This window comes from Lissotriton helveticus, chromosome 8 (genome assembly GCF_964261635.1).
Source record: "Lissotriton helveticus chromosome 8, aLisHel1.1, whole genome shotgun sequence".
In the NCBI taxonomy this organism is placed as follows: Eukaryota; Metazoa; Chordata; class Amphibia; order Caudata; family Salamandridae; genus Lissotriton; species Lissotriton helveticus.
This window is the reverse complement of record NC_136069.1, coordinates 475,586,263-475,612,347: the sequence shown is the minus strand read 5'-3', so window position 1 is coordinate 475,612,347 and position 26,085 is coordinate 475,586,263.

The window sequence follows — 26,085 nt, the reverse complement described above, 5'->3', positions numbered from 1 at the left end:
AGTATTTTGCTTTTCTCAAAATGTCATCAACAGAAAGTGCTTGCCATCCGACAATACTATTCCTGATCATATCTGCAATTTCTGGTTTCAAACCATAAACAAATCTATAGACGAAATGACTCATATCTTTCTCGTCTAGTTTTTCATAGCCACTGTATTGTTTAAAAATCAACAGTAACCTTTCGTAAAATGAATGAACCGATTCTTTTGTTTCCTGGTTTGTTCTTTCTATCTTAACCCAATCGACCTCTTTTGGTGGAATTTTGTTTTTCAACCAGTAAATCACCTTTCCATAAAAATCCATTGCAATTGGATTTGGAGCACCTGTTTCTTTAATTCGCTCAGGTTCTACTTTTGGCCAACTTTTTTTTTTTTTTTTTTTAATTATTTTTATTTCCCCCCCCGCAGATTTTTCCATGCATTCCTGTATATGTTACAGCACAAAACAGTTTACAATTTATATTGTACATTACATTCCATTATTATAGTACATTATAACTTGCAGAATTCTCCAATTCCGTGTATGACAACATATTACCTATATATTGCCTATTTAAATTCAATAATACAAAGATATGTACCCATTAAAAACTTGACAGCCTTCTGAACACTACCCTAGGTTTAACCTGCTGTTTTTCCACCTAGTAATAGGTTGCCATATTCTATTACCTAGTACCTTAGCTCTTTTACCTTTCCTCTCATAGATTGCTTTTTCTAAATTGTACGTAGATAGGAGGCTTGCTATCCAGACCTGAAATGAAGGGGGATCCTTGTCCACCCAATTTCTTGCTATACGGATACGATAGACTGCAAGTGCAACAAAGGTAAACTCTACAGAAATATCATCCACCGTATCCCCAACCCCCAGAATAACTAGTTCATCCGTCATTTTAATCTTAATCCTAAGTGTTTTGTCAAAGAACTCTTCGATAGCCATTTTCAAAGTAAACAATTGTGGGCACTGAGAAAACATATGTACAATGTCTGCTCCCGCTGAATTACATCGGGGGCACGTTATCCCTGTTGTGCCGCCCCACTGGGCGATTCTAGCCGGGGTATGGTATAGTGAGAATATTGTCTTGAAGTGTTGTGATTGCAGGGTAGCAGAACATAGCACTGTCCTACCGAGATCCAATGATAGCTGAAAAGTTTCAAGCCCTGACCCCAGTTTACCCGTCCATTTTTGAGCATATTTCTCTCTTTCATCCGTTTTGCTGGTTTTCAGCTCTGCGTACAGTTGTCTTATCGTACAGAGACTAGTTGTTTCTATGTAATCCATAACTTTACATTGTCCCAGCCCTGCCGGGCTGCCTTGTTTTTGCATTAAAAAACTTCTGGTTTGCAGATATTTGTAAAAGTTGTTGTGTTCTATCCCGAATTTTGTTTGTAGCGCCCCAAACTGTAGCATATTCCCCTGATTATCAAGCAAATTCCCTATTTTCACTATGCCCTTATTGTGCCAGACCCTCATAGTAAAATCCCTGAAGATGTCCCTTGGTAGTGAGCAGTTTGTGTATAATCTCGTATAGTTATTAAATCTGCCTAATCCAAATTTTTTTGTCAGTCCTTTCCAAACCCTATAAGCCGCCTTTAGAGTCTTAAACCGTGTATGTTTAAAATAGGTAAAGTCGGTTGTGTTTAGAAACCCATTCTCCGCCCCTTCACCCAGTGGTGTAGTATATACATTAGTTAACCTTGGCCTAGCTTCCGCTGTGTGATCTGCATCACCCCCGCCAATTAACCCCTGACAATACTGTAACACAGCAGCCCAGTAATAGAGCCTAAAATCAGGGGCCCCCCATCCCCCCTTTTCTCTAGATACTGTTAGGTGTCTATAGGCTCTCCTTGTCTTCCCTTTAACCCAGATAAATTTATTCAAAATTGCTTCCAACTTATTAAACCACATGTTATCAAAAAATAATGGAATGGACCTAAACAAAAATAAAACTTTTGGAAATGTTGTCATTTTTATTACGTTAATTCTGCCCATCAGGGTCAAGTGCAGATTGTTAATCCTTTCCGTATTTGATTTAATTTTTCCCAGCAGTGGGGTCATATTGATTTCGACGAGCCGGTCTAAGTCAGCCGTGATCTTAATTCCTAGATAGGTGACTTCGGGAGCTACCCTTATGTCATGAAAGTGCACCCAGTTATTTTGTATAATTTGTGTTTTCCCTTTATTCAGTGAGTAGCCCGAGACTGCCCCAAAGGCTACAGCCTCTTGTTCAATTTCAAAGATAGCCGACCCTGGATTCGGGGTGACCACCGCCACATCGTCTGCATAAGCAAGTGTTTTGTATTCATGAGATTGTAACTTTATTGGTAAAATGTTAGGATTCCCTTCCACTCTGCGCAGGAGAGGGTCAAGGTATAGGGCAAATAACAATGGTGAGGCCGGACAGCCTTGCCGAGTTCCACGTCTTATGTGTATTCCCGCAGTATATCCCCTGTTTATTCTTACTTTGGCCGTAGGATCTAAATATAGTGCCTGTATAGCCTTTATATAGCCTACTCCAATCCCAAACCATTCCATGGTCTTCCACAGGTACCCCCAGGAGACCCTGTCAAAGGCCTTCTCTGCATCCAAGAAAATGGCCGAGGCAGGGTCCCCTGTGGCCCCCGTAGGGTCCAATATGGTCACCATCTGCCTTGTGTGTTGCGTTGTCCCCTTGCCAGGTATGAATCCGTGCTGTGTCGTACATACCAACCCCTCAATTACCCTACTTAGTCTCTGTGAGAGTGCCTTGGAGTAGATCTTTGCGTCCGCGTTTATCAACGTTATTGGTCTATATGAGCCCGGATCCAAGTGTGGTTTATCCTTTTTTAAAATTACGATGATATTTGCTCCAGCCCAAGATTGAGGTACATTTTCCCCCCTCTGCGCTTGTCTTAAAATCTCCAGCATATCAACCCTCACGGTATCCCAAAAGGTTTTATAAAACTCAGCTGGGATTTGGTCAGGTCCTGCTGATTTCCCTGAGGGAAGTTTGGTTACCGCATTATGAACTTCTCCCAGTGATAGTGGTGATTCCAGTACCTCTTTATTCTCCTCACTCAGCTCCTCATGTACAATTCCTGCTAAATATTCCTCTATCTTAGCTTCAACATTTCCCAGGTCTTGGTCGTATAAATCAGAATAAAACTCCCTAAACACCTCCCTCACATCATCCACCTTAGTCACAACTTTTCCACTTTTATTCCTAATTTCTTTAATTTCTCCCGCTGCCAAGTTTTGTCTAATGCGAACAGCTAACATATGTCCTACCCTCTCATTGAATTCGTAGCATTGTTCTTTTTTCATTAAGTAATTACTTGCCGCTTTATTTGCTAATTTTTCGCTGGCTTCTGCTCTTTTGAGTTCTATCTCTAATAAGATCCCCTCAACAGGTTCTTGATTCATTACTGCTTGAATGAGCTGCTGTTCTAATTCCATTAGGGCATATAGCCTATTAGTTAGCTCGAGTTTTTCCTTTTTGCTTCTACGGAGAGTATAAGCCAGTGTTTCGCCTCTTACCCCTGCCTTAAAGGTGTCCCAGACCATTCCTGCTGATGCTGTACCTCTATTCACCTCCCAAAATTGTCTAATCCATGTCTTCATCCAATTTACATAGTCTTCCTCTTTCAGTAACCCTCTTTCAAATGTCCAGTTATATTCTTTAAGGATAGGGCTTAAATTCTGAGGGATAGTTAAGATTAGAGGGTTATGATCCGAAAAGACCCGTGGAAGCCTTTCTATCCTTACATCTGATACCACAGAGTTGGTGACTAAGAAATAATCCAGTCTAGCAATGACCTTGTGGGGAGCGGAATAAAAGGTACTACCAGTTCCAATGGGATTATGTGCTAACCAAACATCAGCCAATACATTATTAGACATTAAGTTAGCAATAGACCTCCGTGACCTCTTTTTACGATCTCCCTGCATCCCCCCACCCAGCAGACCCAACCCTGAAAGTCCATTAATGTTGAAGTCCCCACAAAAGATTATCGGTTCTGTCCATAGAGCCAACTCGACGTCTAACATGTCAAAGAGATCAGGATCGTCTTCATTAGAGCCATATACAGATACAATTGTATATCTACCCCCAGATGTTTTCCCTTCTACCATAACCCATCTCCCTCCAACATCTTCCTTCTTCTTCTCTACCTGGATAATTCCTTTTTTTGCCAAAATAGCCACACCTTTTGTTTTTGAATCTTGTTGTGTACATGCTAAGACTTCATAGCCTAGTTGATCCAGAATATATTTGTCCTTCCCCTTCACATGTGTCTCCTGAAAGCATATGACATCTAGTCTCAGTAATCTGCACATAGCTGCTACTTTCTGCCTTTTCCCACTGTCATTTAGACCACATATATTGATGGTAGCAACCCTTAACGCCATCTAGTCTTGGGAACTAATCCATTCACATTCACCTTCACCCTCTTTAAAATTGCTGCCACTTTCCCTTTCTTACCTATCTGGTTACCTTGTGCTGTACATAATCCTAATTCTACTCCACCCCCACCCCTAGCCCACCTCCCCCCCTCGCCCGCCCCCCAGGTGCCCCCCACCCCTTGCCCCCCCCCCGCTACAGGCAAATAGGTCAATCCTGACCTATGTGTGGCTGCTCGCTGCTGTAGTGTCGCCTCCTTCCCCCACCCAGTCTGCCCAAAGGATTACCATACCCAGTACTGCCTTAGTACTGTGTTATGGATCTTATGCTGGTTCAGTATCTCTACTCCTTTTACCCCTCTGGATCTCCGTTATTTCTGTCAGATATTCGCCTGCCTTTATTTCTGAGTAAAACATTCTAACATGGCCCCCTGTGATGACTTTCAGTTTGGAGGGGTACATCAGGTAGGCTTCAGATCCCTGGCGCTGAAATGGTGTAATTAACTGTCTAAGCTTCCAACTTCTTTCTACAGTTGTGTGACAGAAATCCGGCCTAGCAAAGAACGTTACCCCTTCGGTTGTCATTTTTTTATCTGGTCTGGCAGTATCCATAACTTCCTGCCTGGCCAAGAAATTACCAAAAAAGACTAGCATTGCCCTTGGCAACACATTTTGGCTAGCCCCTCTTGCTTTTTTCTGAGTCAGCGGGAATCTGTGCGCTCTTTGGACCTCTAATTCCCATTGCCACTGTGCCTCTGGGTACGCGCTTTTTAGCAATTTAATCACAAATTCCCTCGGATTCTTCCCCTCCACCCCTTCCTCCAGACCCAAGAGTCTCAGATTATTCCGCCTCTGGCGATTTTCGAAGTCCTCCAGCTTCCACTGCAGGTCCTTGATCACCTTTCCTTGCTCTGTCCTAGCCGTCTGCCAGACTGTGACTTCATCCTCCAATCTACCAGTCCTCTCCTCCACCTGCACCACTCTTTCTTCGACCTCCTCGTACTTTTTGTTCATTTTCCTTATGCTTGCTTGTATTTTTTTAGTGTCTAGTCTAGCTCTTCTGCTTTCCAGTCTGGCCTCCAATTGTATTTGTCTCAACATGGCGCACATTCCATCTAAGGTGGCTTGAGGGGGCGTTTCAGCGGTATTTTGGGAGGTATTAGTGGGGCGGTTGTCGGATGCTTCAGCTGAGTCATGCTCCTGATACGTTTTGGAAATACTACCATAGTCCCAGAGCAGTTTCCTATTTGTACTTGATGCTTCCCTATCTATGTCTCTATCGCGCCTTATCATGGTCCTTCTTTTCTTCCTCTGTGTTTTCTTGCCTCCGTGCTCATTAGAGTGGGACCCTTCTGACTCACTTCCTGATACCAAATCTGTAGTAATGTCCTCTTCCTCTGAGCCCAATGGAGAGGAGTCAGTGCCAGAGCCCTCAGTCACAGAGTAGAACTTATCTGCATCTGGGGAGCATCCACCCTTTCCCTTACCCCCTTTGCTGCCCCTTGCAGTATGGCTCTCCAGGCTTTTTATGCTCCCCCAGTTAGACTGAATTAGTATGTTACTGTCACCAGGCGTAGGAGCAAGATTTACCTGCATTAGGGCTTCCAGCATTAAGGCATTGTTAACGTTCACCAGCTCTCCTTCTGTCTCATTGAGCCCTCCAATGCTTGATTTGTTGGTGCTCTCCGTAGCTGCCATTGCGCCCACGTCTCCCTCCATACTTGGCAGCTCTGCTGCCTCCTCGGCGTTCTTTCCCTCCAGCGCGGCTCCCGCGGCTCCCGCGTGAGGCGTGCAGGCCTGGAGCCCCGGTTGCCTAGTAACCGCCGTGCTTGCGTCCTCGCGGTCAGCGGCTTCAGCGGCTTCCGCGTCTGCCTCCATCTCTGCTGCGGTGCTGCTGCCGGTAATCATGATCGCCGGGTGACCTGCCTGTTGGACGGCTGGCTGGATTGACTGGTTCGTCGGTAGGGCTGCCGGCTGAGTTCTGCCGCGAAAGCCTCCGTGACAGTGGGCTGCCTCAGATCTTTGCCGGCTGCAGGTAGGGTGATCGCGTGTTTCGGTGCTCCGCTCTCAGAGTGAAGGCGCCTCTGCTGTTGTGGACCCTTTGCTCCCGGGGTCTCCACTTGTAACGCTGTCTTGGGTCCCACCTTTTCCTTTTCCTTATCTTTGGCGACTTTATCCAGCTTTTCGCTTCTCTTGGGCAGACTCCTATGAGCAGCAGTATTCGCTGCAGTGCTTCTTTTACTCATAGCTGTATTCTTCGGGATCGCTCCGGTACGTTGTGACATCCCACAGGCTAATGTGATGCCTGTGATGCCTTGAATGAGCGCTCCTCTCAGATACTCGCCAAAATAAGTCTGTATGGCTGACAGCGCCTCCTGTAGCACTCTAATACTTTTTTTGTTGCCGGAGGCCCTCTGGAAGATCAGCATAACGGAGTCAAAATCCCAGCCTCATATTCCTCGGGCGGGAGAAGGAGAAAAATGCGACTGTCCTCTACAGTGGCATAGCGGCCATCTTGCCCCCCCTACTTTTGGCCAACTTATGGCTATTTTGCATTCTGTCCAAAGATCTGATGGGACAACAATGTCAAAAAATCCATCCAGATCAATCCACAAAACTTTTGAGACTTTGATGAACCTGTCCACTTGCCTGTACCACTCGACTGGCTTTTCTCTCAGTCTTGGAAAATCATTTGTGAACAGCAATATGTCCTGTCTTGACCAAGGGACATGAACATATCCTCCACCTGCAATCTCTCTCATTGGAAATTGTTTTGACAATTTTTCCAATTTCTCATCTTCCTTCTTTCTCGTCCATTTCACTCTCCACTTGCTTAATTCTCCCAGTTTTTTGATGTAAACAATCAAATCTTTTATGTGCATTATTCTTCCCATTGAGTTCAAATTCTCAATGTCACTTTCTGAAAAGTCTAATCTGTAATGTTTTGCAAAATTCTTTTGCCTGCTCAAATCAATTTCAAGTTCAGTTGCCAGTTCATCCAACTGATCATATTTGTTTTTCGTTTTCCACTGAATACTCTTGCAAATGAACAGTAGTTCATCATCTCGATAAAAATTTAAACTGTCAGGACCAATTGTACCAATTATTAATTCCTCCAAATTTGCTTTTAATTTTGCAACATCAAGTTTAGGTTTTGTCACTCTGACTTCTGAACACTCAGCATCAGATTCTGCACCCATAGGTGATTTTGGAGATAAATCCTCATTAAAAGTCAAATTAGGCATTCTTGATTTTGAAGAGTTAATTTCTGATATGTCTGAGTAAAATTTTTCAGCAACCTTCTGAATTTCTGCATTTAAAGGAACAGTCAAACCTGTCTTATCAACTTCTCTTTGCTCAAAAACAGGCTGAACAGGACCAATTGTCACTGGAACTGTCACAGCTTCCATGCTTTTTGTTATTTGTCGAATTAATTCTTCCTTTGATCGTAAATACTCAGAAGAATCTCCAGACTCCACATTTCTAACTTCTCTCACATAATTTTTTGGAGCTTCCCTTTCTCTTGGAATTAATGAAAAATGTCTACCTCAAATACAGACATTTGCATTTGCCTCAGCTTCTGATTTTCTTGGAGTTTCAAAAGATTCAGAACTATTTGGGTAAATTTTAGGAGTTTCAATAACTGGAGGTGCACTCGGTGTAGTTTCTGTAGAAACCATCGGAGTAGACCATGACCTAGGGGGTCTCAAAGGCTCATTCCTTTTATCTGAAGTGTAGATTTCTTCTAAAACTGCATCCTCAGATTCACTTTCTACAGGAGCATTATTTCTCTTTTCAGTTCTTTTTCCATCAGGAGAACCTAAAACTATCTCTCTAATTAAATAGAGTCCCTCACTCATGCTTCCCTGTCTCCACATTCGCATCCTATCCTCATGTGTCTCTCTTCTATAACTTGGAGCCTTAGGAGGTCTTTTAATCCCACTTGCTTCCCTTTGTAATTGATACATCTCATCCTCCCATTCAACTAAAGCTTCAAATTGAGTTGGTCTCGGCTTTGGAGTAAGAGCATTCATTTTCTCTCTCAAATTTCTCAAAACTTTTACATTAAATGAACCATCATCAGGCCAAGCCAAAACACCATCATCCTTAGTATAGTGTTTCCAAATATCAAACCACAAAACAGTATGATAACCATATTCACCTTCCATATACGCTGCAGGTGTCTTGTACTTATGAAGTAATTTACCACCTCGCGTTTCAATTTTCTTGTCAGGTGAAATAAAAATTTTATTTTTCTGAAACAACGTTGGCTTTTTCTCAACGTGTTTAAAATGATAACTCATTTTTAAGAGTTAAATTCAATCGACAAATTCGTTCGTAAAATATTTCCGGGATGTTCCGCAAAAACAACCAATCCGTGCGCGAAACACACCAACAAGCCAATGAGAGTTGAGCTACGTCACTTTTTTACTCAACCAATAAAAATGGAGATTTTCTGAAGAACCAATCAGCTTACAGCTCGTCAGAGATTCAAGAACCAATCAGGACACAGCTTATGACGTATATCACCCAATCCCAGCGCGGCTCTGTGACGTACACAGCAGCTGCGGTTTCTCACTTCTCACTCTTAGCGCTTACCCCTCCTTCACAAAATCTTTTCACAGCGCCATTTTGAAAACACTTTTTCAGTGAAAATTAATTTTTAACAATGACAATGAAGACTCATCTGTCTGTTTCTCTAAATAGGATAGTTTACATACATTCAAATATTCTCATTCTCGGAATAGACGACGCTATTCCCATAGAATATGCATTTGCCAGTACAGTAATCCTTTTACTCTACCCTTCTAACAAGTGAAATATGAACTCATTTCGCTCAGAACGCACAACTAAGTGACTGTCCGAAAGTTCCACTCAAACATAAATTACAAAACAAACTCGCACTTTCACACGGAAAAATCCCTAAATTCAAACACACATGAAATCCGTACAGGACTCTCACCTGTTTATAGAAATCATGCACCGTTAGTAGAATAACAACGTTATCCGTACAGGACTCTCACCTGTCTATAGATATAAAACATGTACCTCTACAGGACTCTCACCTGTTTATAGATAATCATGCACCGAGATTACCCTACCCTTCGCTCAAGCTCGAATATAACTAATACTCTTATCACAGTGAGTTTTACAACAGGCGCTTTGTCCCTATTCTCATGCTGTTCAAATTTCTTAGATAATCCTCACTATACAAGATTCACACCTAGCCCTAAAACTGTGTTGCACGACCACAACACTCGTGATACACGACGATATCACTACTCTGAAACAGATCAAATGCCCTGTGTGACTACCTTCTCATCACACAATCTGTACCGGTACGACTCACATATAGCACAAAAAACAAACTCAACATGTGTTAAACATCGATCCTATATTCATACCATAACACCTTGGTTACCCTTAGCAACTACCATAACACCTTGGTTACCCTTAGCAACCATCCTCTGCTACCAGAATAATTGATCCAGCGGCCTATAGGAAATATGCCATAAGCAATGCTACCTAACTCTATAACCTACTTCATAAAATACTACTCTAACTCATGGACCCATTAACCAAACATGACATATTTTGACCTACTGAATCAGGTGGCCAAATTAAACCTATACAACTTATTTACAAATTATATACAATTATATACATCCGCGGTAAACGTTGACATCATTTGAACAAATCCTAACTATTTAAATGACCACCATGGCGATGGCATCTAGCTAATAGTAACCTGTACTTCTGAATAACCAAGACCAGCTTGTTTTCAAGAGTAAGATTTTATTAACTAATTTTAAATTATTAGGAATATAATTTTATAAATGCAAATTTTATTAGAATCATAGCAAGCATGTTTGAAAAATATCATAAGAAAAATACAGTTTTAAGCAAGGAATTATAAGTTTAGCATTTCTAAAATCCTAAGTCCCTAACTAAGCTAAATAAATGGAAATAAAGTAAAGTTCTTTAAGGATTCTTACGTGCTCCACGCAAAGTCCGACAGCACGACACCCTCATCTGAAAGTTGAAAAGCAGCAGCCAGCCCATCCCTAGGGCATGGGTTTTTTATACCTTTCTATGCTAGCTAATCTAAGTAAAGGAACATTTTCTGCAAAAGTCGATGTCTCATTGGTCCAATAGTGACAAGTGACATGTCACCCACATTTCAAAACTTCCATTCGGTCATATTCTTTGGGACCATTGTCTTTCTTGTACGTGTTCCAAAGCTTCCTTGATTTGCAACAAATTTGAGCAAGAGTTCTCACTGGCTTCATTACACTTCCTCGGATGCCAAGTTATCAAATGTTCTTTCTACCGGTTTCTGACCTTGGCCACATCCGACAAAAATAATGACAACGCTTCTTCATTGTTCAGTGAATGTAATTTTGATGGAAACTTTTAAAATGGACATCTGGTGCTCCTTACCGAAATTAAATTCATCTTTTAGCAAACTCGAGCAAACTAGGCCCAAAAGCAGGCAACTTATTTTTCTAGTATAAAACAAACACAAGAAAAGTATTAATGTAAGAAATATTATTTATTCTGTTTCCACCCTTCGTTTACTAATTGATTAACCCTCCCAATTAGTCTAATGTTACCTAGCAAGAAGCAAACAAATAAAGCAGCATTTTATATTTACCAGTCTTCATGAAACCATTAAACCTTATATGCACCTAGAATAGTAGAAATGACACCACATAGACAAGAAAAGCAAAATAATCACATGCCTCTTTTAAATCTGCTGCAGTTAGTAATGACAAAACGAAAACAACAAAATTAATTTATTATTTTTGCACGAACAAAAGATGCAACAATTATGCACGTTTATGAGCACACATGTTAATGTCCCCGTGTGTAAAGTTTAATCTAGGTTGTGTTAGCATAACACATCACAAATTATTAATATTAATATTTTATGTTATGGAAGTGTGACTTCACGAGTTTAAACAGATTTCTATTTTCTATCTCGCTCCATCACCACTCGGAAAGAATTGGTTCAAAGGGTAATTTGAAGCTACCTCCACCCACCACCAGGAGTAAATTTGGAAAAACCAAAAGAACCAATTAGGAAGTCCGCCAGGAGAAAACTCCAGGTGTAGGCCTATGGAGTACACTTTGTTACTATAGAGTGGACGCAAGCACAGTTCTAATCCCACCGCTGGACACCAATTATGTTGGACCTAAGGTTTCTAGATCACATAGGGTAGCCTGGCCCAGTGTAAGACAGTCAATTCCTAGAGGTAAAAGTGCAAAGCTTGTGCCACACCCCTTAGTAACTCAGCGTTCATCCATTCAAAAATAACACTACACCAGTTTTAGAAAAATACGTTCTGCTTTATAAAAACTCTTTGTTAGGTTACGGCAGATTTCAGAGACAGTACATTAAATATCTTCACATTCAATTATTAGTTTGTGCCAAATTTCTGTAGGACATTAACATTACTTTCTTCTCTTTTCCTAAATGGAGGCAACTGAGCGTTAAATTCTGTATCTCAAGCAAGCAGTACATATACTCTACAAACTTAGATCAGGTATCAGCAATTGACAAGCTTCTTTACAATAAGGCAGGGCTGTACAGTACCCCTGAGGTCTCATGGACATTACCAACAGGTTGCACAGGCTCTCAGCACAGTTCCAATAATGGCACCCTTATGTCTCGGTGCGGGCAGCTGGGGGTCTGAGTGAAGACAGATAGGATGGTATTTCATTTAATAAAAGCTATCCTGACTTGCTCCAAATCCACATTAGGCTAGAAGGATCACCTTGACTCCTAACGGGCACTGATTGCTCCGTGTCAAATGCAGCCCCACACACTTTCTTACCCCCAGTTCAGCCCTGGTTCTGTGGTTTCTGGTAATGGACAATTAAACTATCTTACGCATTTAACCTTGTTTAAACAGGTAGGCCCTGAAGGCAGGAGGACCCGATCTTATGGGGAAATGTTAATGCCACCGCCCATCAATCGGGGACTGTTCTGTAGCCTGGGTGAGAGTTCACGGCCAAAACCGCTGTCCCGCTGCAGTCCCAGTCTCGCTCCTCACCTCCCTCCAGTCAAGAGCCCCCAGCTTACTTATGGGGAGTTCGATGTCCGGACAATCTCAGGCTGTCACTAGCGCCCGGAGACACAACAGCGCCTCCTGACACTCCTCTTCCCTGTGCGCCTCCGTCACTGGTCGGGCCGACTCACCCCCAGAGCCTGCGAAGAATCCAGACACTGCCGCTCGGTACACTCCTCTGAGAACCGCGCTTCTGGGCCTGCGCAAGTAACAGACGCCGCCGCACTACTCACGGCGTTTCTTCACAGGCTGCTCGCTCCTCGCCGTCTCCACACGCAGGAAGTTCCCCGCCTACGTCCGGCCTCCTTCGATGCTGGTCAGCCTCTTCCGACGCCCCTCAGACTTCCTCCAGAAGTCACAGAGCCTCTGCCAGGTCCTGCTTCCGCCAGCACACAGAAGGAATCCGCGCCGGATAGGGCGCCTCTGCCCCACAGGGACGACAGCTGGCCCCGCAAGACCCACGCGCGGTGAGTCCTTGATAAATGGGCCGGATAACTCCCCGCAGGCAAGACAAGGGGCGAGTCAAGTTCCGTGGTTTATAGGGATGACCCCTCGGAGCTAGGTTTCTTCAGCTCTTCAGTAGCAACTCAGTACGGGGTCCCCAGGGCATTTGGAATAACACGGGGGTCTTTTGAGAAATTTAGATGTGGACTGCCATGGCAGGGTTTGGTCAACGCAAGAGGGGTCAGGTAAGTACAGGAGATCAGCTGGCCCACAGGTCGATCCCACTCCTTGTAATGCGCTGTCCTCCTTCTCAGAGTCGCCTCTCTCCCCACCAGTTCGACTCTGTGCTCTCACTGGTCACTTCTAAAATGGCTGCCTAACATTCCGCCTTATATAGGCTCCCCTCAAAAGGTCCAGCAGGGTCCAGAAGGTTCTGGAATGTCCCTATTCTAACCTATGGGTCCTTCTCCTGAGGTGACCGTTATGGCAGTTACTGTCCACCATTTTAGGCATCTAGGCTTTACCTCAGAAAAGGAGGGATTTCTGGGTCTGTGAGGAACCATGGGGTCAAGGAGCACATAACCCCCTGGTCAACACCTGAAAAATTCCCAGTGGACATAAAAAAAGGAAGGTTATGATGGGCAAAAAGGGGACAAAATAAATAATGACAGGAGGGACCACCCAAAGGGCTGACAGGTCTAACACCCACGCTGCTATGAACTGTGTCTTGACTAGAATCGAAGACATAGTCGCTGATTGTGAGTCAGTCCTAGCCAGTAACAGTAACACAGCCCCTGATATTGCTGCGCTCACAAACCCTGGTGCAGTAACCAAATCACAAAAAAAACGCATCCCCTCCATGTTTGCAAGCCGGAAACCCGGAGAGCAGATCTCTGGCGTCTTGCCTGAAACAGGCCTAGACCCCGATCCTACTACCAAAAAAACAACAGATTTGGATTCTGGAGATGGGTTGGGTCGGGATCTGGTCACGCTTCCATTGGTTTCCATGTTCCAACAGGTTCGCTCCTTTGGAAGCGGACTGTTTAGTTACAGTGGAAAATCCGGGTGTGACAATGAGGGGCAATTGTGATAGAGCCAATGGAGGGGGGCAATCTTGTGGTAACCTATGTATGACTAGCAAGTCAAAGCTCCGGGGAAGAATCCAGACCCTGGAAGGGTTGGTGGCTACTCTAACTGCGAAGGTGGAGGTTCTGATGCATGGAAGGGTGACCGGATGTGTAGACCCCAGGGCCCCGCTACTACTTGTCAATTCGACAAGCACTGACCAACCGAGAGCAGCTCCACCAAAAGTACCCTCCCCTATGGTCATTGAGCCAAAGGGTGGTGGGAGGTCTAATGGTCCATCAGGTATTCCCAGGTCCTATGCTGATTCTGTGATCAAAAGCTTACCAACAGGGTCTATCCAACCCATAAGGACCAAGCAATTAACGGCCCGTTCCACCAAAGATCCAAACTGGTTTCCACCTCCCTTAGGTGCACGCGGTTCCTTACCATCCCGCTCTGCGGTAAGACCAATCGTGTACATGACCCATGTCCCCAAACTGGCCGTGGTAGGAGGTTATGAAAGCAACGAGTCAATACATAATAAATCAATCCATTGGCTAAGGCACGTCAGAGGGTGCAGATCTATCATTAGAGAAGACATGACGAGAGTAAGGCGTATATCTAGGGCCGACTCAACAACAGATTGTGTGGAGATAGAATTTTTTGATCCAATCATAGCTGAGAACTTATTAACCTTGGACCATAGAACATCACCTCCTGAACACTCTTCCATCCAGATACGCCGGCTCCTCCTCTGGACGCAGGCCCGAGCACCACAGGACTCCGGTTTATGCCAAAATGACTGACTAGCAAGCACACACATTCTCCCTTTGGGTCCTGATCTATCCACACTAGGTGGAAATGATTGGAACCTGGGCCCTCCCGACAGAGCCACTGTTGTCTCACCGACCAGCTGGGAGCTGGAGTTGGACAAGGCTGATATAGAGGAAAGAGGGCCAGCTAGTCATGACAAGCCCAGTAAGGAAACATCGGGGGTAATCAACTTCATATCCTGGAACATTGCAGGCCTACAGAAAAACCTAGCCGACCAGGAGTGGAATGATTTCATAGATACCTATGACATCATCTTGTTCCAGGAGACATGGAGTCTGGTCCCCCTCCATAAGCAAGGGTTCACTACATACTGTATCCCCGCAACTACATCAGGCAGGGGCGCCCATCAGGGGGACTTATTATTTGGCTGAACATCGAGCTGAACCTACAAGTATCACTACACGACACCCCATCTCAGGACATCCTCCATATTTCAATCGAAGGGAAAGAGCTGAATACCCATCTAGAAATTTTTAACATCTATGCCAGAGGGACCTTGGGTGCACAGTCCAGCTCCATCATATCAACTCTTGATATGGAACTGTCAGCTATTAACCCCTTTCATGCTCATGACAAGGTCAGCTCGTCATGCAGTACACTGGAGCTGTGCTAATGTCGAGCTGACCTTGTCATGAACAATGGGATTTTCAATCATCAGCACCCAGCGGGAATTGCCTTAGCACCAATGTGGTTAATACCAATACAGGGATTATTGTCGCTGGTGATTTTAATAGCACCTTCGAGCCTCTGAGCAATAAAGACATTTTGGATGTTGGGGCCGCGGATTCCAAGTGGGCCATTCCCCAACTAACCCTGGCCCCCATCAAGAGATGGACCCAGAGAGTGGTCCAAATTAACGCCTTAACACTGGAGCATAATTTGCGAGCAGTGAATGGGAGAACTAGATCTGACCCACTAGGAGCGATTATATAATGCTGGACGTGGGCTCATGGGCCGACCTCATTGATATGGAGGTGGTCCCCAGGTGTAACAGCGACCATAACCCGCTGTGCATGCAGTTGTGGCGTGCACAGGATATCACTTCTATTGAATTGTCTGGCCATCCGATGCAGCTGACTAGGGAGATAACTCCTTTGAACAGCAGTCGTCGCCTGAGATGGACCAAGGTTGCAAAGAAGGAAGCAACCCTGGAAAGCATCAAGAATGCTATAAATCTTAGCATCTTGGATCTAGATGAAATAGCGAGTCTTCCCCCGGCTGCCCAGGAGTCACAGCTTACGATAGTTTACAATAGGACAATTGAAAAGATAGGCGAATTCTTCCTGGTTAAAGAAAAAGACGGTCGCAAGGCCCAGCGTCCAAAGGCTGCAAATCCGTGGTATTCTGAGGCATGCAGGGCAAAGAGGCAGGAACTGACAAAGGCCTTAAAAACAAAAGATCAACCAAGCATAGTCATAGCAAGGAAAACCTACTATCGGACGGTTGACATTGCCAAACGTCTATGGGAGGAAAACCACTGGCAAGAATTAAAATCTGCTGCCCAGCTGAAAGACTCCACTAGATTTTGGGATCTTATTAGTATTAACGCCAGAAAAGGGGCAGACCCGATGGCAAACCACATAGCTGGGCGCCAATGGTTTGAGCATTTTTATGGCCTTTATTCCAGTGAGGAGGAGAGTGTGCCCACGGAGCAAGCATCAGGGCCTTCCCTCCCCGAGCCATATACCCAAGGGGAATCATTTGGATTAAGTGAGGTGCTATCGGCAATCGCAACAATCGCCCCGGGTAAAGCCGCCGGGCCCGACGGTCTTCCTGGTGACCTCATGTTGCATGATAAAAATCTATGGGCTTGTTTTATACTTCGGATCCTCAACCTTGTCGAGAGCGGACACCCAGTGCCCGACTCGTTGAAGGTGGCAGTGGTGGTGACCATCTACAAGAAGGGGGACTGGGAGGACCCTGCCAACTACAGACCAATCAGCTTGATTGATGTAGCCCAGAAAGTGGTTGGTAGGGTCCTCCTGACTAGAATGAGGTCATGGATCGACGAAGAGGGCATCCTGTCACAATTCCAGGTGGGGTTCAGGCAGGGAGTTGGCACGGTAGACCAGGTCTTCAGATTTCTTGCGCTTTATTGGAAGTCTGTTACGATCAACAAAGGCAGCCTCTATTTGGCATTTATTGACTTAAGAACGGCCTTCGGCCTGGTCCCTCGTGCCAAGCTGTGGCAGACAATGCAAGACCTCGGTACTCCCGCCCCAATTCTGGACCTCATCAAACAACTCCATGATGGGAACTACGCGAGAGTGAGGTGGGGTAACCAGAGCCAACTGACGGAGAGGATAGCGGTCAACAGAGGGGTCCGCCAGGGTTGTGTTATAGCCTCGACCCTGTTCTCCCTTTTTGTCAATGGGGTGGTGGACCATTTGAGGGAGGACGGGGCCGATGCCCCAACCCTGGCTGGGGAAAAAATCCCCACGCTGCTTTTTGCGGACGACACCCTGCTGATTTCGAAAAGCCCCATGGGGCTACAAAAACTACTTGACCGCTTCACCCAGTTTTGTGATGCCAGAGGTCTAATCATAAACACATCTAAAACTAAATTAATGGCCCTGGCACCATCGAACAACTTCAAAAATAACATCAGACTGAATGATTCCCCCCTGGAACTTGTTGAAGCTTTCGACTATCTAGGTGTGAGGCTTAATAGTCGAATGAACTGGTCCTCGCACCTGGCCAAGATGCTCCTCAATCACAAAAGAGTAGCGGGCGCCATTGCCAAACAACAGAGCCTTTCCTATAGTCGACCAGTGGGTCCTGCCATCAAGATCTATGAGGGAAAGGCCTTGCCTTCATCTTTATACGGAGCGGAGCTGTGGGGCTTCGAGAGGGTCACAGACCTAGTCGTCAGAGAATACGTTTTTTAGGGACTTGGTCTCGCTTCCTGCTTTGACCCCAGTAGTCCCGCTCCGTTACGATCTGGGGAGACACCCTATTAACGAGGTGGCGAGATTGCGTCCCGTGCTGTTCTGGACGCGCCTTAGAAGGACACCAGAGTTACACCACTATGCTGCTGCATTGACCGAATTAATAGAACTCGACACAGGCCACAAATTAGCTTGGTTAACTAATTTAAAACAGCTAGTGGGGGACATTGGTTTGGGAGAAGCGTGGTTAAGTCAGGACCCACTGCCCAAAATAGTTGTGAAAAAGGCATATTGGGATTGGGTGGCGGCAGCTGTCATCTAGAAGTCTGAACTGTGGCACCCTGACAGAATCCTTTTTGAGTGCCAAGCCCGCGCCCAAACTAGAATCCCTTTTGGATTTCATTGAGTCCCCGAAAGATAGGGCCTTGTATCTGAAGTTCCGGTTTGATACCCTTCCAGTGAACCCTTTTAAAGCAGGCTGGAGGCACGTGAGGGGGACCGAGTTGGGGTGCCCATGCTGTGCTTCCCCTACGGAGTCAGTTGCTCATTTCCTCTTTGCCTGCCCAGCGTATGGCTAGGCAAGGAGGAAATAGCTGAAACCCGTCTGTTTTAATCTGGGTTGTAGAGATCATGGGGCAGCGATGCGCATCTTGGCATCCGAGACCTCTATCCCCAGTCTGGTATGCGGGTTGGCCAAATACTTGGGATGTGCCTGGTTGAAGAGGATGAAACTTTATGATAAGACCCAAACACTGGCTGTGGAACCGTAGACTGCTATCCTGTAACGATGTGTACCGTGTCTTCTATGATGTTTTATCAGTTCAAATGGATATATGATCAAATTCGTATTTTAAATGTTTGTATTGCATACCATGGATAAGACTTTGTATACATTATAGTTTTTTGTATATACTGTGCTATGTTTTTTAAAAAACGTCACTTTTATGCTTCTTTTAAAACTTTTATGATATTGTATATCGAATAAAGTTATACAATCACGAAAATGGTTGCGTGGCCGCTAGAAGAGGTAGTTGCATGTTTAAGAAGTTGAAAAATAAACATTTGATGATATAGAAATAGCATATTCACACCTCACAAGAAATAAGAGACAACATTTGAATCATTTAGAAAATGAGGTTTCAGTCATCAATTGAAAATGAGCACTGTGTGCTGGTGTTGGTCATAGATGTATTTATTTCCATGGTTAGAGGGCTTAGCTTGCTGTTGAGTCTTGGAATGCAATGAGGAAAATTGTGTTGCTGAAATAGGTATGTGATGCAATCAACAAAAGGTTCGGTGTAATGTTGTGGACGTGCAATGAGAGTTTTGTTGTTCAAGAGGAGGATTTTTTAGGTGGTTGTTGTACAAAGTAGAGGGTTGGATAATAGGTGTGCTGGACATTCTACAGTCAAGGGGGATTAGAGTGGATTTCATTCATAGACAAACCTTCTGTTTTTCCATCCATAAGGATTTTCTAGGTTAATACTAATTCCACCAAATGACTACATTTTTGCCGTCAAGTTACTGGCGAGCCTAGCCTAAGAATTAGTACAACTGAATGTAACTATTTTAATTACTTCCCGGTACTGATGAGTTGTGATCAGATGTTTGAATAAAATATGTAAATTCAACATGGCTGTTGGTTAAATGCGTTCTGTGGTTGGCAAAGGTAAATGCACTGTGGGTCAGTGAAGGTGAACAGGGGACACAAGTGAGGTGGAAAGTAGCCATTGTTGGAAATGTAAGAATAAGTGAAATTGCCTTATCTATCACAAGAAAAATAACTTAATATCCTTTAAGTGAAAAACTGTAATTCATATAGAGATACACCATAATTTTTCTAAACTGGAAACGTATAACCCTCCTTTCTTTCAATTTATCAACTTGCTTTTTTATTCTTGAGCACATGTACAAATGATTCAAGTTTATTATGCATTTGAAAATCTTTTTGATAGTAACATTGGAGTTTGAAAAAGTTGCATTATTGAGAAATGTATATGTTTCTTTATCAGACCCTTGATGGACTGGGAACCAAATGTTGTTATGCATATATATGTTACTGTCAATATGCAGCTTATCTCCATACTGTTTAACAGAGCCACAATCACTTATGTTCTATTCTTTGTCTCTCTTTATGATTTTGGTCCCATAGGGAGGAATGTCTGGAATTTATAGTAGGTTTTGTTGAGAGTCATGACAATTTTCCCTTTGCATTAGTTTGTGAGAATGTAAGCATATGGATGCAGAAACATTAGGCCTGCTATGATGCCAGAGTGCGGTGCACATGTCTATTCTATCAAGGTAGGTCCTCAAACCGTGTTCTTAGTTCAGAAGGAGCTGGCATGATTGTGTCTGAATCTAGGGGGGTAGATGACCTTCTGAGTGAGTGAGTAATGTTAAGATTTTGCATGAATCTGTGTGGACTTTTGTTGCTGCCTTCTAGTGACATTTTAGTTGTTAACAATGGTGTGCTGTAGGTGGCCTGCCAGGGACACCCCAACGTGCATCAATGTTGGTGACGTAGGCTATGGTATTACACTCTTGGCCTCAGCCTGCTCAAAAGGACTCTTAGTGAGCTGGCTGTCTTGAAGGTAAACAAAGTAATTTAGATATCCTCAGACTGTGATGTTTCTAATGTTTGTGGGTCTCAAGCTGATTGCGGTTAGTCCTGTGTTATGGTGGTTGGGTTCTGGCTGTGACAATGTATTGTTCATGTTACTTCCCAGTGGATGGTGATGTAATTTCTCTTTCTCATGTATCCTTTGCCCAGTGGTTATGTGAGTGAGTGCTCTTCTGAGACTGAACTGGGGTGTGTCTGTGTTCCATGTCATTGCTGTTAACCTGTAGAAGCTGCAAAGTGATCTCTCTTGATTCTTGTCAATGGCCTCAATCCTTATTGTGCTATTTTTCTATTATCTAATCATGTAGTGATTTGATGTGGAGGTTATTTTGCTACCACTAATCTTTAACTTTCGGTTATTGTGAGTAACTCTGTAACTGACAAGTGCATACTAATGGTTTCTGTCCAGTCTTGTCCATCATTTAAATCAAAGCGGAAGATTATTTAGAGATTTATTAGTTGGGGCTGGCTTTAATGGCTGTGGCTCCCAGTGAAACAATCTTTGTAGGTGCCCCCACTGCAGTGGCGTAACGAACCTTGAGGGGTCCCTGTAATGAAGTAAAACCTTCCAGTAGTAATAAGACAGGTAGTGGGTTTATTTAGTACAAAGGAGTACATAAGACCTCACCCAGCATCAAAGTCCTGCAGCTGCTAACTGAACTGCTGCTTACAATTCATAAGATGATGGTTCCACATTCTAAACAGTGTAGCCTAGTAACATGAATAACATTCTTATGCATGAAGATAAATGAGAACATTATAATAGCATTCTAATGCAGGGAGATAAGTGAGAACATTACATCACCTCCCTCTTAATAATAAAAAACAACAGAGATAGATAAAACTGAAGAAAACATAAATATACAATAAAACCCAAACTGTACCTAATCTTGATATCTTGCAGGTCTTCTAATAAATCTACGTGGTCTAGCAGGCGTCATGACATCGTTATCCTTTGATACAACACAAGGTTGAGAGCCAGCTCCTTGACACTTAAGTACGCTGTTAAGATTCCACACCTTATGATCATTGGTACAAATGGCATTGTTAAACACTTTGATCACTTTAAAGGGTATACTGAACTTTGAGCCTGCTTTGCCTAAGCGGGGAGATTTAATTTTTACCCAATCCCCTACAGAAACCTTTGATTTTTAACAGCTTTCCTTCCATCTAACCAACACTTCCTCTTCTACTTGACAATTCTCTCCCTTTCTTTCCAATCACCAGTAGCCATTGCATTTTTGTCAACAAACATTCTCTTTGCACAAACCCAAGAGGAACATACCTCTGTGGAAGGAATTCTTTTCTTAAACAACTGGAAAGCGGACACACCCGTAGTCGAGTGCGGAGTCAACCTGTATTCTCTCACTTTCCTCCTCAAGGCAGTTTCCTAATCAGCACCAGATGCAACAGCCTGCTGCAAAGCTTCTTTCAAAACCTTTACAAACCTTTCAACAACCCTGTTGCTCTCTGGGTGGTATAGAGCAGCCTTCTTGTGTTTGATTCCTCTCACAGACAAAAACTCTTCCACTATAGAGGAAGTACATTGTACCCCATTATCTGATAATAGAGACTTAGGGAAGCCTTCTCTTTCAGAAAGAGAGTCCAAAAATCCAATAACCACTGATGAAACTACAGAATTCACAACCTTAATCTCTGGCCAATGGGAATACATGTCCATAAACCCTAGAACATAAGCGTCCCTAGATCTTAACTTGATTGGACCCATAATGTCCATGGCCACATCCATCCACGGACCCTCCGATTCTTCTCTTATTACCAAAGGTTGTGTTCTGCATTTCAATATCTTGTCACATCATACACATTCATGGCAATTACGAACTTCTCTTTCAATCCAGACGTCCATACCCGGCCACCAATAGGCTTCCCTCAACCTTTCTTTCGTTTTACCGATTCCCATAGGACTCGCATGAGCATGGTTTAACAATTTTGACCATAAAATATTTGAAGGAATCAATCTAGTTCCCCTCAGGAGTATTCCATCCACCACTCTAAATTCATCCTTGACTTGCCAATAGCCTATCAATGTCTAATCACACACCTTCTTATCACACCAGCCATTTACCACCATCTCTACCACTTGATTTAAAACAACATCCTTCTCTAGAGCGCTTCTCCATTCATCCTCAGAAATAACACCTTCACTAATAAGACAGACACCCACACCATCATCAAAATCATCACCACCAAAATAATCACCCTCTGGAGTTTCTTCATTGATACCAGCCAACCTGGACAAGCAATCTGCCACAATATTACTAACACCTGGCAAATATGAAACAACAAAGGGGACTCCCTGTTGGATCGGTTGTTGCCGTGGTCTTTCTTTTGCACCTGGACCCTTCCCTGCTAAAGCAGCTCCTCGCCGGACCCGCTCCGCGGGTCCCGCTTCGCCGTGTGGTGCGAGGCGCTTTGACCTGCAAGAGGCGCAGTGTTCCTGGGACTGGATTTTGGACTGGGGAAGTAAGAACAGGCAGGCACAGGGCTGCGAGCGGACCCGCAGGGACTCTAACTACCAGGAGTCCCTGCGTGCGGTCAACCCTCAACACCTGGGTCGCTCTCCCTGACTGCCACGCCCCCTCCCCCAGCAGTGAAAGCAGCCTCCGCCTAGACCGTCGTGGGACTCCCTGTTGGATCGGTTGTTGCCGTGGTCTTTCTTTTGTACCTGGACCCTTCCCTGCTAAAGCAGCTCCTCGCCGGACCCGCTCCGCGGATCCCGCTTCGCCGTGTGGTGCGAGGTGCTTTGACCTGCAAGAGGCGCAGTGTTCCTGGGACTGGATTTTGGACTGGGGAAGTAAGAACAGGCAGGCACAGGGCTGCGAGCGGACCCGCAGGGACTCTAACTACCAGGAGTCCCTCCGTGCGGTCAACCCTCAACACCTGGGTCGCTCTCCCTGACTGCCACGCCCCCTCCCCCAGCAGTGAAAGCAGCCTCCGCCTAGACCGTCGTGGGACTCCCTGTTGGATCGGTTGTTGCCGTGGTCTTTCTTTTGCACCTGGACCCTTCCCTGCTAAAGCAGCTCCTCGCCGGACCCGCTCCACGGGTCCCGCTTCGCCGTGTGGTGCGAGGCGCTTTGACCTGCAAGAGGCGCAGTGTTCCTGGGACTGGATTTTGGACTGGGGAAGTAAGAACAGGCAGGCACAGGGCTGCGAGCGGACCCGCAGGGACTCTAACTACCAGGAGTCCCTGCGTGCGGTCAACCCTCAACACCTGGGTCGCTCTCCCTGACTGCCACGCCCCCTCCCCCAGCAGTGAAAGCAGCCTCCGCCTAGACCGTCGTGGGACTCCCTGTTGGATCGGTTGTTGCCGTGGTCTTTCTTTTGCACCTGGACCCTTCCCTGCTAAAGCAGCTCCTCGCCGGACCCGCTCCGCGGGTCCCGCTTCGCTGTGTGGTGCGAGGCGCTTTGACCTGCAAGAGGCGCAGTGTTCCTGGGACTGGATGTTGGACTGGGGAAGTAAGAACAGGCAGGCACAGGGCTGCGAGCGGACCCGCAGGGACTCTAACTACCAGGAGTCCCTGCGTGCGGTCAACCCTCAACACCTGGGTCGCTCTCCCTGACTGCCACGCCCCCTACTCCACCCTTTCCTCCATATTAGTGTATTACGATCCCGCTGCGCGGGAGCGCGCGGGAGGGTGCCGGGAGAAGCCCGGGACAAGGGCGGGACCGTCTGTGGCCGTCCGGGGCCGAAGGAGGCCGGGCTGGGCCCACCCTCTTAATCCCAGACCCCAATACGATTAAAGTAATGCCTTCGCCACCACCACGTGAAACTCCATCAAGGGAGGGAGCCCCCAGTACAGGGACTTTGGACAATTATTTTAAATCTGCCAAGGGAGAGGCGGGGAAAGAAACCTCACTAGAGAAACGTAGGGTGGAGCGTAGGCGCTCCATAGAATCTATGAAAAACAGATCCCTGACTGAGATTATCCCCTACCCTGTCTCTCAAGAGGAAGGTATGCCCCCTAACAGCCCAAATCCCCTGACCCTTGAGGACTTTCCCCTTTTACTTAGGGAAATTCCCTGCACCTCAGGGACGGTGCCTGGAAAGCATGCAGACCCAGTTCCCCCAATATTACCTGTTACCCCGGTTAACCTGGTAACCCAAACCCCTCCTATGCAAATGGCTAAGAAGAGTAAGTCAAAATCTAATGTTGTGTTGGAGGTGCATAGGCCTCCGCCTAGCAAACGTATTAGGAAATCAATAGGGGGATGGGGGAAACCTAAACTATCTCATCTTGATTTTGGCAAGAAACACACTAATCCACTCCTACCGGGGAAGGTTGATGAGATCGTGCCTACTATTCCACCTTCTAAGGCTCAAAGCCCCATTATAGTTGCTACCAACAAGGATTTAGAGGCTAATACATCGAACAAAATCCCCCCACTTACATCTATAGGGAGCATCGAATTCCTATTCCGCTCCCTCCTGCAGCCCATTAGCGATAGTTTGAAAAAAGTGGAGATTAGGCTCACTTTATTAGAAACATCTCTTACTACCTTGAACACCTTAGTCAGTAAGCAAACCAAGCTAGTGGGAATCCATCCGTCTGTAGGGGACCCTCTAAAAGTTGGAGTTTCAACATCTGCCAACAAAGCCCCCCCCAGAGTGTGTCATCTGCCCCCCCTCTTCAGCCACTTATGGCTATTCCATTCCAGGCACAGTATAACAACCAAACTAATGGACCCCCACAACCATTAGACCATCCCCCTCAAAGATCCCAGGCAGAGACTAATGAAAGATGCCAGGAAAATGGTAAAGCCACCCCACATTCTCCGGTCTGGCCAGCCCCAAGAGCACGGAGGCCAGATCTCCCGCCAGAAGCCAACAGCCTAACAGTGGTCTTAGCAGGTGCCCCCCATCTAAGATCAGGGGAAAATGAAGATTACCTATCCCTTAAGAAAAAGGTCATTAAATGTCTTAATTGGAACCGACCCCTACCATCTCATTTTAATAATGAGATTATTATGGTTAGAAGGGTCCCGTGGTTAGGGAAGACCAGAAAAACCATAATAGGGGACTGTATTCTGGTTACTTTTAAAGATCCGGGCACTGTGCTGCACATTTGTGAAGGAGTAAATAGATCACTGGATTCCACCATTCAGACCCTTCCAGTATCCTTCTTCTTCCCCCCCATTCGCACGCATAAGGCTCCATCGCATGATGAATGGACAAGGGTGGAACGTAGACCCAGACACAAGGACCATATACAACGCCCGCATTTCCAACTGCCGGACACACCCTATTTTCATTTTAATCGTTTCAATTGCTTGAGTGGCCTGGATGGGGTTGACTGACTTGCTGTATACAAGCCAGTTACCCGGGATAACGGCTTTTGCGGACTTTCTGAACCTTCCACCGTGGCTATTGGCATAACTTCTGGCTTATCGGACGATCTAGTGGCTCCTGATAATGGCATCAGTGGACCTTTTTATCTACCTGTTGATAATGTAGATACAGCTGAGGGAAGTGACCGGGACCTTCTGCCTGTGGACAACGGTTCGCTTAGACACTCTGAGCCATTTGCCCTTATTGCTGCCCTTGCCTCAGGCATTCCGACGGAAGTGGTGCCTGGAACTTTCTTCCCCAACCCCTATGGCTTGGCAACCGATACCCCTGAACATTTGAAGTTAATTTGCTGGAACATTGCGGGTCTGGCCAACAAACTGGGCGAGCCAGATTGGGTAAATTACATCGAGACGGGTGACGTTTGTATGTTCCAGGAAACCTGGGCCAGAGAGGACTACGGGCACCAAGGCTATACATCA